At 42.5% G+C, this 15,621-nt stretch overlaps 1 long non-coding RNA gene across 1 annotated transcript in view; it reads right to left on the bottom strand.

Annotated features, from left to right (window-relative positions):
* The window catches only part of LOC125326858, a 49,224-nt gene extending 35,254 nt beyond the window's left edge, over positions 1 to 13,970 (bottom strand). The window contains exons 1-2 of the long non-coding RNA XR_007204039.1: positions 13,906 to 13,970; positions 11,954 to 12,053 (exon numbers count right to left, since the gene is read on the bottom strand). This is a non-coding gene — a long non-coding RNA (uncharacterized LOC125326858). The remainder of the gene's footprint in view (positions 1 to 11,953; positions 12,054 to 13,905) is intronic.
* Positions 13,971 to 15,621: the final 1,651 nt, after the last annotated feature.

Raw genomic sequence — 15,621 nt, 5'->3', positions numbered from 1 at the left:
GGGGGTGGGGGGGTGGGGGTCTACAAATCCCTGTCCAAGCTGCACTGAACAGATGTCAGACCAGGATGTTTGCCCAAAATCCTCTCCCAAATATATACAGCTACATTTCTTCCTATCAAAAACCAAAACAAACAAAGCATAAAGCAAGCAATAACAGAAAACAGAGCAGAGTTTACTCTCACAGTCCAGACAGATGATACGGCTGAGCTAATCTAAAGCATCCCTTCTGCCAGAAGGGGACAATTCTCCCTTTACTCCTTCCTCCTTATTTCCTCTTGCTCCAGTCCCTCCCCTCTGCTGCTGTGTCAGCTCTAAAGCTCATTTGACTGGACAGTGAGAGCCTCAAATCACAAACCTAATGAAAAACTGACCCATCAAAATACAGTTTTCTGCAAGATTAGTGGGTTAAATTGCCTCAGCATGTGGTCAGAGGAAAGCAGGACCTGCATGAGACAGTGACTGGGATCAGGGCTGGAGAGGGAGGGAGCACTTGGCTGTTGGAAAAGGTAACCTGTGCCTCTGGCTCAGGATATGCAACCCAGATTTTATCACCACCTTTAAATCATGTTTTATTCAGACACAGGGGAGCAAGACTCCTGTGCTTTTATTTTTACTGCATGTTCTTCCAGCCCCAGTGCCAACACACCACTGTCACTCTCCAACTTCCCTGTCCCAACCAAGGGAGAAGTTGCCACACTGCACACAGGACCATCAGTGATTTTAAGTGCAGGAGATAATAAAAAGAGGCACCAGTGGCAGGAGTAGCTGTCACTGACACTGAGCTGGGAACCCAGCTCCTTCTCATGACAAAATGCCATGGTTTATATTTCTCACAGGAACTGATAGAGAGGCTGAGGACCTCATCTTTCCCATCACAGATGTGTCCAAGCTGATGATCAAAGATGTGAATCTCTCTCAGTCTTTGCTGGAGTGGAGAGAGAACTTCTTCCTGTTATCCGACAAGTGCATCTTTTCCAGTCCTTGCTGTAGGGACTGGAACTCCAGTGTGTGCCCCCTCTCCTTCCCCCTCCCCTCCCCAATAAACACCATCACTGTAAGGTTACATACAACTCTTACTTGAAATACATCTCCTACTTCCCAAATTAAAGATCAGCTCAGTGGGCTGAAGGGACTTAAACTCTCTAAGCAGTGTAAGTCTGTCTGCAGCTAAATAGGGATTTTGAGAACCTAAGTTTTCAGCTCGTGGAGGGGACAGAGCCTTTAGGCACCTGGGCTGCCCACCCTGTCAATCTCCCACTTTGTTAGACAACAGAGGAGGAATCTGACTCCTTTGTTTCTCAGAGCAATTATTGTCACTGTGATTTTACACCGTAGAAGGACACAGTGCCTAAGGAACAATGATTACACGCGCAAAAGGGTGTTTTTTCTTTCAGGAAGCAGCATAAAGAAAAGTATTGCTCTTCAGCACAACATGGCATTTGGACACAGGACCACCAGGGTGATGGAGCTGTTTTTCCTCTCCATTCATCCATTTTAAAATCTGTAAGTTGCTATAAAATGAACAGATGCTATTAACACTTCAGTGGATTTGTGAGGAAACTGTGATTCATCCTCAGCAGCAAGTCAATATAAACACATGAGATTGCCTTCAATCTGCTTCCCAAGCCCTAGGAGGCCTCACAGTCAAAAAAAGAGATTTCTGCAGAAGATTCTTCTGGTTGCACACCCAGAATAATTGTCTAATTTAATCATGGATGCCAGTTCCTTGTAGCTGAGTACCAAGCGTGGCTTTTGCTGTGGTATTTGCTGTGGAATAGATGTGAAATAATTGCACCAGGTAGGAATGAAGGTGGAATCCTTCGATCACTGAAGCCTGGAAGAGGTAGATGGTTTTATATCTAAATTCAGAGAAATAACTGAAGCATAAGCTTGGCCCATGTCAGTGAAAGAATGACATAAATGACCACAAATCTCCTGAATCCCAAACACAAGACAGTTTTATCACCAGCATTTTCTAAACTGTAAAAACCATAGGAAATAAAAAAAAGTAGAAGCTGTTATTCAGCTGGGCACTGGAACAAGAGGATCTTTTCTAAATCCTTTGGACTTCTGTGATCATTCTAATGCCTAATTTATGCTCTGTAGAGGTGAATTTAGAGGGCACAGGTGGTTTATTTGTGGTCAAAGCCTGGAACATCCCATCAATTTAGTTTAATCCTGGCACTGCAAAGTTTCCTACATGGCCTTGGTGAAATGTCACATTATGGTTCACCCCCTACCCCTGAAAATGAGCTTAATAACATCATTTACTCTCTCCATTGCACTGTTCAGATTATTCATGAATTTTTCAGGGTAAGAAAACATCTGCCATATGGCAGCAAGCACCAAAGAGCCCTGTCTTTAACTGCAGGCTCTGGGCTTTTCTATGGCACAGATAATTCTGACTTAGAATAGCTGTTTTGGGGCAGGATAATTGTTCTGCCACAGGGATTTACCAGGAGTGGAGACAACTGGTCCAAAAATGCAGATGAATGAAAAGCCTTTTTTTTGGTGGATTCAAGAAGATGCTGACTGAAAAAGTAATTTTTAGAGATCTGCTGGATGCTGGGGCCAAAACCAAAAGGTAAAGTTTCTAAAATAGGTGATAGCCTGGTGACTGAGGCATTCCTCTATGATGGTGGAAAACAACAGAGGCAGACTTGAGTCACCCATTCCCTAAGTAACTGGTCCAACAAGCACCAGGTCACTTTTCAGCATCTTTTTGCTTTTTTCAGTGAAAAAAATCCAAACAACCTTGATTCTGTCTTGCTAAAGAATGGAATACTTTCTGAGGCTTTAAAACCTTGGCAGGACAGAAAAAACACCTCGTCTCCTCTCTTAATTACAACGACAGCTCCCTAACACAGTCCAAGCCGAAAATCCCTTGTGTTTGTGCCTGGCCACTGGAAATATCACAGGTATGAAAAAATTTCATGCAATTATGTGATTCGGGGCACTTCCCAGACTTTTGCTCTTTTCTCTTAATTGTCAGGTTCTGTTCAAATACATGAAGTCTGTAGCTCTTTCCTTTGTGTGAATAGCTTTCTCAATCCCTATACAGCTTAATATTCTGTTGCCCTATTAAGCTAGCCATGCAGAAAACGGTTTCTAGCCAAATAATAGGAATAGCAAACGTATGAACTCTATACCTCAATGAGGTGCTAACTTCAAAGCCTTGTTATTTGGGAGTTGGGGCCATTTAAATGCTGACATTATTAGGCAAGGAAGTCTAAGAAACAAGCACTCAGTGGGAGTCAAAGATCTTTTTAAAAAGCATTTTCTTTATGCTCATCACACCCCAATTCATTTAGGATGGGCTCCTGTTCTATGCCTACACGTTTCCTAATTAAGACTTCTTTCCTTGCCACAATGTTTAGGTTGGAAGGAATCTGAGGCTCTCAGTGTACCCCCTTCATGATTGGCATATTTTGTTCTTTCCCCTCTCCCATCTCCCTGGTTGTAATTACATTACAGTGGCTTATCTCTCCATCAAAGGATGGGTAAGTGGTCCCTTTATAAACCTGCTCGAGCAGCTGTTGGCCAGTCAGGGAACACTGAGGCCTGACCAGAGCTACGCTTTCCCCAAAGGGCTTATCTATATTATGCCGCATTGAATGCGATGTGAATCGGTGTAGACAAGAACAAATAGCATTCAGCACATGTCAGCTAAGTGCAGTTTTAGCCTGGCCTCATCAGTGTTTAATCATGATTAGCTGACATGCACAGTTTATTGTGGTCTTCACCAGCCAACATATTGTGACCGGTATTACGTCAATTACTCAGTTACCCAAAATTGCATTCAGACATGATTAAATCCTTCCATTTCTATGGCTTTGTGGAGACTCAGCGACACGAATTTGGCTCTTTGGGACCTGGGCAGCCAAGGCTCACATCTAGGTCTGGGCCTGGCTCTTGTCACAGGATGATGCAAAGCCTCTGGACCATCCGCTCAGTGACAGCAAGGCACGGCTGCAACACGTGCAGGGATCTCAGACTGGCTGCAGACTAGGTCTGAGTGCTCAAAACATGAGGTCAGAGCACCACAGGCTTCACCTGGCAAAGAGGCAAATAATTGCTCCCGTTTCAGGTGGGGAATACCATTTGTGCCTTACCCAAAGCCCAAGGCGTTGCAGGTTTCCTGCTGCAAAAGCATCCTGCAATGCCACACCTGACTGCAGCTTGGGACAGCCCAGGGAAGAAGGTGCTAACTGAGGCACTGCCAGAAACTGTCTCACTCCTGCTGGGAGAAAAAGTGGGATTTATATTCCAAACATTATGAAATAATACCCCTTTATTCCTTAGACTCTTGCATTGCTAGCATTTAAGTCAGGTCTGCACACTTGCACTGGGTGAGCCCCACATTTGCAGCAGCAGCAGCTCCACACAGACTCCTTCTCAGGTGTCTTTGGGGCTGCCTGTTCATGTGCACGAGATCAGCTTCGTGTTTGCCCCATTCAAGCCTAATTCCAGCTTCGGTTCCAAAAGCAATAAACCCTTGGCAAAACTCTGCTGATACTAAAGGACTCGGAATTTTCTGTATACTCAGTATCTTTCTATAACTCAACATCCACATCCAACTCACCAACAATAGCCTAGGGTTTTTTTTTACTTTTTTGAGTTCTTTCTAGAAATCCTGAGGCGCCAGGTGAATGGCAGAAATCATAATATTTATTTTTCTGGCCCAGATCACTTGCAGGGATTTCACAGAGGCATAGCAGGCAGTCGATACCTTTTCAGCTGGAGATCCTGTTCTAGTTTTGCACCCAATAACCTCATAGCCAGTGTATGCATTACCCTTTTTTTTTCCAGAAAGGAAAATATCCTATGGGCCCTTCTGCTTCTGCTGAGCTTGCGTGTTGTGGGGTCGATGGAAGATCACCTCTTCTAGTGGTGCCCGCTCCTCCAAGTGCAAAGACACGTGGTTTGGGAACAAAAGGCATTATTCAGCCCCTGGGAGCAGAACACTGGCATCTATGTTTTACAGACTATTTGAAGCCCGAGATTTTTAGGGGTCAGCAGCTTCCCCAACCCCTGTGCTCATTTTGCTGGCACCCCTTGGGCAGGAGAGCTACAACAAGAACAGTCTTTCTGAAACCTGGGCATCCTCAGGCTCCCAGAACTGGCAGTTACTGTGTGCAGAGAAATTCTAAGTCATGTACAGTTGAGGCCACATCTGGTGTGAAATGCATTTACCGTAAGCACCCCGACCACACTGAGGCAATGTTTAAAAGCTACAACATTTTCAACTAAAACACCATGAATCAGTCATCCGCTCTCTACATTTTTTCCTTCCTAACACAGCAGATTGCTGAAATATTCATGCACACATTTTCTTTCCTAATCTTCCTCTTCCTCCCAGCCTGAATCTGAGGAGCAGGAAAGTGTAGCGGGCAAACCCAGAAACATTTGTTGTACTTGGATGTCTGGCTGTAGCTCCCGGTTGTGGTATCGCTGGATGATTCCAGGCAAAGAGAAGCAAGCTTTGCTCACCAAAGTTAAAATCTGGCACCGATTCTGCTTTTGCTTATTTTGGTATAAAGCAGGAATTTCTCCTCTTTAGTCAGTAGGGTTGTACCACGAGGGTAAATTAGAGGGGAGGCAACTCAGCGTGTAATAAACAGGAGTGAGAAAAGAGAACCCTGTGGGAGGCAAATATGAATTGGGTAATTTGAGAAAAATAAAATAACCTACGGGGATAAACTGAAGCTATTTTGCTAAAAAAAAAAAAAAAGACGAAAACTGCCCTTACTTGGTCCAGGAGTATCAGGTTTAAAGCCTGATGAATTCAACAAACTTTTGAATCACCAGGTAAGGAGCCTAACAAGATTTTCCTGCCAAAGTGCTGAGCAACTTCATCCACCTCTGTCATTGCCATTCCTGTGCCTGATCCAGACAGGATCCCTCGAACCTGTGCATGGATAAGGTACCAGTTGAACCAAGAGTTTTGGAAAGTAGTAGACATTAGGAAAAGAGCCATGAGACGAACTGAAAAGTACAAAATCGGGAAAGTGCACTATCAACCTAACAAGGAGAAGGTTAGGGAAAAATACATGTGGGAAATGGGAAATGCAACAGGCAGATCATCAACATAACTGCCATAGGTATTCCTGGAATTTGAAGTGAAACAACACCAGACTAAAAAGAAAAGCCTGCATTTCAATTATTAAGTATTAGGTCCTGTCTCCTCCCCTCAGTATTGACAGCTGGGATATTATATTAATTATGTTATGTTATGTTGTATTTATTATATTATATTATATATATTCTATTGTGTCTCAGGTTGCCTCTTTTGGACGAGGGTTATGCTCATGTTTTTACTTTAGATATTGTCAACTTCTCAACTGTTCTAGTGGAAATGCTAAGGTATAATATATTTCCCCTAAATATTTCTGACAGGAGCTAATCCGAGGAAGTTCTGTAGTTTGCACTACAAAGTGGGTAGCAAAGGTGAGCACGAAGCGTCATCACACGAAGGATTTCTGGATTTATAAACCATGGTCTGATTATTCCCATTTTATAGAGGAGTCACTGAGGCAAAGGGAGTGGTCTTGTCCTATGGCTGTAAATGGAGGCTCCAAGAAAGTCTTTGTTATGTGCACTGCCCTTGAAGCTCTGCTAATGCTTTGTCATTAGCTCAGGCTTCCTCCCAAAAGTTGGAGGTGTTTAACCAGCCAGCTGGGGTGTGACTGCAGTCATTTGAGCCCTGTTCTGGAAGGTGCCTGCCCGTGCAGCCAGAGCACACCACCTCTCCGTGCCACCATGAACACCTTGACACCACTATAGTTATTACCTGAGGGCTGATTTTAATAAGGGGTACCTTTTCAGTTACAATTGCACCAAACTATGAGCTCTGTAGCCAGGCTCGCTGGGAGAGTCAAATCAGTGAAAAAAAAAATAAATTAAGGATAGGCCTGGCCTTAGTTTTAGGGGCTGTCTCATCCTGGTTTTAACTGATTTCTTCCCCCTACAGAGCCCTATCCCCAACAGTGCCTCCTGTCATCAAGGGCTGCACTGAACTGCACTATCAGCAAACCTTCAAGCCTTACAAAGAGAGAAGAGAACATGAATTAGCTGAAATAAAAGACCTTGGCCAGATTGCTTTGTTGGATAAAGCACCTTTGTTGTAAGAATGTGGGAAAGGAGAGTCCAGCCACAGCTCATCCAGATTCCTTAGACACACACGCCCAGTGATATGTATTTGTGAATATTTTCCACATTTATATCTGCTAACCAAAGCAACCAGTTTTTACTTGTTTAATTACTGCCGAAGAAAGAGGAACTGTCAGTGCTTTAAAGAGTTATGCCAAAGCACAGGGTGGGTTCTCTCTGATTCATATGCTGCATGGCTACAGAAACCAAGACCCAGCATCAGGAATGCCAAGCAGTTAAAAAAGCAGCAGTCCAGCTCTATGGCGTATTTTTAATCTAACTCCCTCATTAAATTAATGTTATTCCTGACTTTCCCAGCAATTTAGCAGCGTATCAGCCGTTTTATCAAAACACAAGGAAACAGGAAGACCTTTTGGGGGGTATAAGTGTGGGACCTAACAGACTGTGCTATGCTAATGAAGTTTTGCTCCTCTTATTTTCCAAGCGAATGAAAGTCACCGCAGCTCTGGCTCTCTCTTTAACTTCATTGGTACACAACATTACCACGGGAAGTAGATTAAATAAATACATATGATTGGTTTTTTACCGAAGTGGAAAATATCCCTTGTGCTTTCTGCACAGAAAGGCATGGAGGTGACCTATGTGAAGCCTTTCTGAAAATCACCACCGCCATTAAAAACCCCCAAATCCTCGTAGTCCGGAAGATTTTCAAGAAACTTGGCAGATTTTGGTCTTTCCATCCCCGGTGAAGATACAAGTTTGTGAAGAGCAAGCTGAGGATGCCAGCTACCTCCTCTGTATATCCAAAAACTGGTCTTAAATCTCACAGGAAGAGAGGGAGATGATACACAACAAGAAAGAAAATTTGGGGTAATATTCCATAGACATTTGAGTGGATCAGAATCAGGATGGAAAATGCGCTCTAATAAAGCTCTGTAACATTATTACCATAATGACATCTGCACCTGGCTTTGGGAGGATTTACACCAGGTTGTAAGGAGACACACAGGGAAGCAGACACTTCTGGATGCACAGGAATGCAGTGTTCAGCCTTGAGGTGAATTTGCAGGGTGATCCTGAACCCTTCCAGAGGCCTGAAATTTCTGCCCATCCGTCTCGTTCCCATGCTTCTTATCTCTGTCTGTTATTAAACTACAGGGTTTAACCTCCTTGCTCAGTCTTTCCATCTGCAAAGAGCAATATTCACTTTTCTTTCAGAAAAGGATTTTAGGATTAGAGAGATGAGAGTGCTGCCTCTGAGCATGGAAAAACCCCAGACAGATGCACAGAACGAAGTCAAGATTTTGATGTAGGGTGGCCACTGCTCCATGAACTGTGAAATGAAGGAACAGTGGGCAGGAAAAGAAAGACACTTCTCCTGGGACCTTCAAAAGTAGCTGTCTAAACCTGGAGATTTCACATCTAGAATCACACATTTGATAGCCCTTTATAAGCCCTCCTGCAATTTACATGTCACAGTATCCACGACAGGTAAATTAACTTAATTACAACCATCACACACTTGAGAAAACTGGGACACAGCAAAGAAGCAGCTCATTGTCACCACTGGCCCTACAGCCCAGACCTTTCTGATGGGTAAATCACTTGTCAGAAAACACCAATTCAAGTTTTAGTTTCCTAACATAGGATTCCACCCAACACCCTGAGATTGGCCAAGTGTCCCTGAGGTTATTCAGAGGTAAACCAAGGGTTTGTTTTATTTGTTTTAAGTGAAATTACACTGCTGAAACGGTGTTGAAGAGAGAAGGGTTTAGTTCTACAAATCTTGCACCTTGCAAGTTCAAGTAGCCTGTCTAGACAGCGTATTTTATGCTGTGCTGACATGTATATAGAGGAACAGTTGAAGCAAGAAGCCTCATATCCATGATTTGAGCAGGAACAAGAAGGATACTGTTCAGGTACGTTTGTTATATCCTCAGATACACTGGTGGTGCTGGTATGAGTTTCCCAGGGCCAGGTTCTAAATGCAGTTGTGCCCAAATTAAAAGTGACTCCCCTGGACACAATTATCCCAGGTCTTCCCTTTCGATGTCCAGTTAGAGACCAAATGATGTTGTCACATTTGTGTTCACAGCCAGTAAGTGGCTGTGTCCAGCAGAATACGATTCATTTCTATGGTAAGTACAGTTTTTGGGGGCTGCATTGCTCACTGTTCAGGAGACAAGTGATAAATTCATGGTTGGGGAATATACAGCAACAAGTGAAGGCACAGAGAAACCAACATGAGAGAAGCAAAACAAGTTTTGAAAGTGGCTTTTGCTTAATAACAGCTCCCACCCAATAGAAAAACTGCACTGTCGGTGGTGAGGAACGATAAGGGAAAACTTGCATCACCAGAAAGGTTGTCCCAGAGAAAACTGCTGTCTGGGGAAGTTCAGAGGAGAATCCAGTCTTTCTTCTGCCCTGAGCATATCAGGTTTTGAGGATTTCGTGCAAGGCTTGAAGCAATTTTCAATGCTAAATGTTAACAAGGCTTTCAGATAGTCCTGGGATGTTGGGATGCAAGGACCGAACAAGATCCGTTTACACAAGCAAAATGGATATTTAAATAGAAAGCAGCCACCATCAAAAATGTTTTTTAAAATGCTGTTTTGGTTAATGCAACGTACTGTACTTCTGCCAACAAAGGCGGTTTCTGATCAGGACATGCCGTGCTTTCCTCTGGAGATTTTGCAGGCAGGGTGGTCTTCCATGAGGGACGGGAAAGGGCTTAGTTAACATTACACATCCTTCATACATGCAGGCTGGTCAATGTAAGGCGTTGCAGCTGTGCAGTTTGTCACCAAAAACCAAGCTGAAAGGAGTCTAAATGCAGGAGACCGACGGGAATATGACCTGGTCACTCTCAACACCTTTGATTCTCCCCTTACATAACAAAGCAACTTCTCCTGCATTAGTGCAGCCTTGGTCTTTAGAGAGAGTAGTCAGATGGTAAAGACAGGGAACAAAAAGGGACAGTGCAAAATACCCTAATAAAGTGATTTCTTATTTTCCCATAGACCAGAAAATAAGCCTGCAGTCCCATTATGCTACTTTACATTTACTTTGGTAGGAAAAAGCTTTGGCACTGGAAGAAGACTGCACTTTGTACCACAGAGATCTAAATCCATTCTGAAGGCAGGAGCTGCTCTAAAGACCTCAGCTTCCCCTGTCTTTACAGATGCCTGTAGAAATCACCTCTGTGCAAAGGAGGGGTGTAGCTGGCAAATCAAGTGGATTTCAGTGGGATAACATGTTGCTTCTATTTAAGAAAGCATCCCTGACCAGTGCATGTTTAAACCCAGAGAGACCTGAGCACAGGCTTAAAGCTAAACATATGCTGAAGTCTCTTCCTGAAACAGAAACACGTGAGGAAACACTGATCAGTTAGAATATGGGATTCATTCTCTGGTTCATCCCCTCTTTTCCTCCTAGAATTTCTAGAGTCTGAAATGCAAAGAGTCCATCTAAGCTAATAGGGAGATGTTTATGTAATTTTATGTGTGTAGCAGGTACAAAGAACCTATTTTAATACCATAAACATGATGGTCACCTTCCAGGTTAAGCAATTTACTAAGATCATTTGGTTTTATATTGACCTATCTAAAAATTTGCAAGTTGGAAATTTCGTGTCTCTCTTTGAAGCAAAGTAACCAAGCCATACTATCTCCCAGGTACTAATTCCAAGAAAATAGCTATTACACCTATCATCCATATTATTAATGTTATTATTATTATTATTAGCAGTGTTTTCCATCCTGTGCAAAGCAAGCATTTGAAATAGGGCATGGATATGAGATTATCATACCATTAGAACCATTCTCCTTTACTTCTGTGGTTAAGACTAGAAAGACTTGGGAAACCTGTTTATCGGATTTCTTAAATTCCAAAGGTTTTAGCTGTAAAAATTCAGCTCCGGCAAAAAGGAATCATCCAGGAAAAGATGCCATCATTTTTCCTAATCTCAGCCAAAGCTTATTCTGAAAGAATTTCCACTGAAATAAATGGGATTGTTCGCAACGTCGGGTCTATTCAGCATACATATAAGTGAAGGAATGCTGCACGCAATTTTGAGGCATTTTCTTACTCCCTTATTCCCAAGTTACAATATAGTCAAGATGGCCACTTCAGTTCTCAGGCTCACAGCTTGGAGTGCTGCTCCAAAAGCACATTCCTGGCTGAGATGGGATCTCCAGGAAGTGGGATCAGCACATGACTGAGCACCTCCAAGAGCACAGTTGGATGCACAGCCCAGGCCATGGCTACTTCCAGTTAGGAGTTTGTGACCCATCGCATTCCTGCAGAGACTCTCTCACCATCTCTCTTCTCTTCCACTTCCTCGGATTTGCCACATCTTTTGACAGAACCTCCTTCCAGCTGGAGGCTTTAGAGGATGAGTGAAGTGGTTGGGATGGACAGGAAGGGTAACCTGGATCAGCAGCAGCCGAGGCAGCACATCTGCTCACACACGGAACCTGGGCAGCAGTGCTGGAAATCTCCTGTGTGGGATCCAGCTGAGGGCATCTTCAAGGCTGCTGTTCCCATACATCAGCAGCTATGAGGAGGAGGAACACACAGCCCCATCCCAAACTAGGATGATCCCATTCAAGGCTGAGGTATCCCTGCAATATGTAGTCACAAACATAGAGAAAGAGTAAGGATTTACAGTTTGTACACAACAGTGGCACCGTCAGTAGGGTTATAAACCAAGTGCTCATCAGTTACACCATGATTTTGCTCACTTAATTCTACCTAATTCAGGTCCTTCATGGCAGCCTTTGAGACATGATGAAATTTCCTTATTTTCTAGCTCCCATTCATCCCAACTCCAGGAGATACATACCAAGCTCATGCCATAGTGACCTCCACAATCCACACTTGGGTCTTTGCACCTTGGGCTGCTCTTTCAGTCTGCCAGCTCATTACTCTGCCTGGTGGACATTCTGCACAGAGGAGAGAAAAGCCCAAAATCTTGTCACTGCACAAGAGTAACCTGCTTTTAGACCTTTATCAGGCATATATTTATATCAGATGACCTACTTGATGCCACAAACCATGAAAATCTATCTTGAATTTCTTTATAAAAATTGCTGGGGGCTGTACCAAGCAATCATTCCCAAAATTCTGAAATGAAACAATTTCAAAGTCTATGTTACAAAAATAGCATGTGGTGATACCAGCTTTGGAAGATTAGAGAAATGAGGCACAGCTACAACCTACTCACCTTGGACAGTCTTGATGAAGCACTCATGTAAACACAAGGACACTCAAAAAGAACACATTCATTACAATTTCCTGGGGGAAAATTCTCAAAATGCCACAGAAAGCACCACGACTTTGGGATAAGCATCCAAAACACAAGGTAGAGAAGAGTTGTTACAGTGTGGAAAAGCTGTGCTTGGAAATCCTTGGGATTCTACAAGCCCCAACCAGGTATTCATGAAAACAGAGGAGGAACTTGAAGGAAGAGGGAAGTCATGCTTAACAACAGGTCCTTGGTACTTAATAAACCATTAGCTTTTGAGATAGATGCATCTCGTGTATATATTTACATATTTCATAAGCCATAGATATTTGCCATACAGGGCTTTGCTGGTTTGGGGTTTTTTTTCCAGAATGCTATTTCAGAAAACTAAATTTAATAAGTTTCTGCAATAAAATTTCCCCCTCTGGGTTGTATATTGAAAAGAACAAAAGAATTCAGAGTTCTGATTCTCCGACTTCCTGAGACTGCTGTCATTACTAAATGAATGAACTAATTTTGTGATGAAAGTCATTCTTAGAAGAAAAATATTGAAATATTAATATCTCCCTACTTTTTAGTAGAAATGGGTGATGTTAAAGTTCTGCTGCACTAACTGCTCTGAAATACCAATGTAAATTGGTAAAACCAACCCAAACTGATCTGATTTGGTTCCCCTTTTTTTTTTCTAGAGGGTGGAAAATTTTGTTTTGCTTTTTTCCTGACTCATGAAAGACACCAGACAGTGATGTGGATGATGTGGTGAAAGCTCTGAAGAAAAAAATCTACTTAAGTCAAGGAATAGGGGAAGTGGTCACTCTGCGAGGTCATTTTCCTGTGAGACTCTGTGACAGCTGGAGAAAATTAACCAAAATATCTGCATTCCAGAGAGGTATAAAAAGAAGAAAGAAAGGGAGGGGAGAGGGTCAAATGTCTTGTGGAAACCTGTAGGAATGGCAATGGCATTTTCTATATGGGCTCGCTCAATCTGGTTTCCTGACAAAATCCTACAAAAATAGGAGGAGATTTTTAAGGTCTCAGAGGGTAGTCAGGCAGCCAGCTCCCTTAAAAGTCAGCAGGACATTCATTAAACTTGAACAGATTAGCTGCATTGGATCTTTTCTCTGATGCTGGCACAGGGACCACACAGAAATCCTGTTCCTAACACTTTATTACCATTTAAAACTTTACAGATCAGTCACACTTCCAGAGTGGAAGAGCTTGGAAGACAGCAATAATACCAAGGTAATCAGATAGATTCTTTGGTTTCCATGTTTGTATTTCAAGGAAATAGCCAGTGAATGCCAAATTTGCTTCTACACTATTTCTGATTCCCCAGCATTGCTTTTGTTTTGCAATCCTGTAAAACTAAAATTTTTTCAAACATTTTAAAAACTGATTTGTATTCTCTTAAAAAATCTCACAGTTTTTTGTGTCCTATTTCTCCCAGGCCAGAACCAAAACTGAACTTTAAAGCCTTAATCCTGTCAAAATTAGTGTATTTTTGTGAAACATTTTGACTCTGCCAAATTGAATATCAGTTGAAACCATACCTTCCCACCTTCAGAGCACTTCCATCCCCATGGATCCTCTGATCATTTCAGACTACTCTGCAAAGAAAAAGAACAGTAAACAAAGTCTCTTTGAGGTGAAGCAGCTCTCTGTTGCAATTTCAAGCAATGAAATCAATTCATGCATGAGGGATTCTGAGTTAACAAAACTCTGCAGACCCAGGCTCAGGCACCCTCTCAGTGGGAGCAAGACAGACAGAAGGACACAGGCAGGAGTCAGGAGATGACATCCACAAGCAGAAGCAAATCAAAAGGACTCACAAGCAGAATTAAGATATTTTTCCAGAGTCCCAGGCTTTACAGTTGAGGTGAGGATTTCAAAACAATACAGCTCTTGTTTGGGTAACTAAATTTTACAGACCAGTCCATATCTGTGACCTCCCGCTGCAAGATACGGAGCCAGATTTCCCTCTGAAAATCCATCTACCTCTTGAGCTTTTTTGGGAAGCTGAGCCTTTCCAACAGCCCTGTGCTAAAACCATAAGCCTTTCTAGAATTGCTGCAAAAAGGCAGAAATGCTACAAAGAATTTTGAGACATCGCAACCCATAGCAGGTTACCTACAAGTGGAGAAGCAACTACTTCACATCTGCAGCAAGGCTGTGCGTTGTGGTGAGATCTGGACATTCCCTGTTCACTGCTGGTTTCACATTCATTACAGCCAGGATAAAATAGCATGACTTTTAGCTAGCGAAAGCAGAATCTGCGGAGAAAGTTGCAGAAGGATTTCATGTGGTCTCCAAAACCTAACTCAGCGACACTCAATCCTTTCTGCTGCAAAACACCATCAGTGTCTTTTCCTCATAGCTAGACCACTTTGTTTGAAGTCTCTGTCCACAGTTATCACCATGTCACTGCTCTTCATTTAACCTGATTTTCTCAGGTGGTTTATCTTTTTCGTGGGGCGAAAAGAAAACAGTGTCTGATTGGGGAAGATGGATTTGTTTGGTTTTGTTTAATAAAAATTTATTTTGATTTGCCCATTCTCTCTTTTCCTTTATCCTTCCAATGATAAATAGCTGTGAGGGAAGTAAGAGAGCTCCAAAAGGAGAAAAAAAAAAAAAGGATGTGGCAGTTTGCATTACTAACTCCATTTAATGCTAACCTCAGGTTGTGTTTGGAATCTGATGTAGATTTTGTCCAGGTAGCTACAAAAATTTCCCGAACTACTTAGAGAACAGATAATGGTTTAAAACAAGCATAAAATGGTCCAAAATCACACCTAAATCCAAACTTAACCAATTCAAAACTCAGTTAACTCTAAAACACGTTGAATTAACTTCGTTTTTAAGGAAGTGTTTCATTCTTGCACTTCTTGTTTAATTTTTAAATGGACCAAAAGCAGAAGTTCAAAATGCCACATGAAGCCTTGCTCTCATAAGATTGCTGCTTGAGCTTCACCTCAGTGGGATTCAGAATATTCCAGATAAACTATTTAGCTTGCTATCTGAACCAAAATGCTGAGCTTTTGAGGATTACCCAACCTCCTATCTTTACCAGACACCTTTTTTACCGATTAGTGCCTCTAAGCCATCATAAAACCTCTCCCCACACTGGGGATTTTCTTGACCTGGTCATGGCTGTGCTTGTTCCTGCCATGGAAGTGGCAAGTTTGCCAGAGCAGCTTTCCTGGGTACTTTGACCAATTTTAGCTGTTCATAAGGAAGGAGAAGGGAAGTAGTTCATAAGAAACTTTCTG

The sequence above is a fragment of the Corvus hawaiiensis genome, chromosome 6 (assembly GCF_020740725.1).
Source record: "Corvus hawaiiensis isolate bCorHaw1 chromosome 6, bCorHaw1.pri.cur, whole genome shotgun sequence".
NCBI lineage: Eukaryota > Metazoa > Chordata > Aves > Passeriformes > Corvidae > Corvus > Corvus hawaiiensis.
This window is presented reverse-complemented; position numbering and strand designations above follow the sequence as displayed.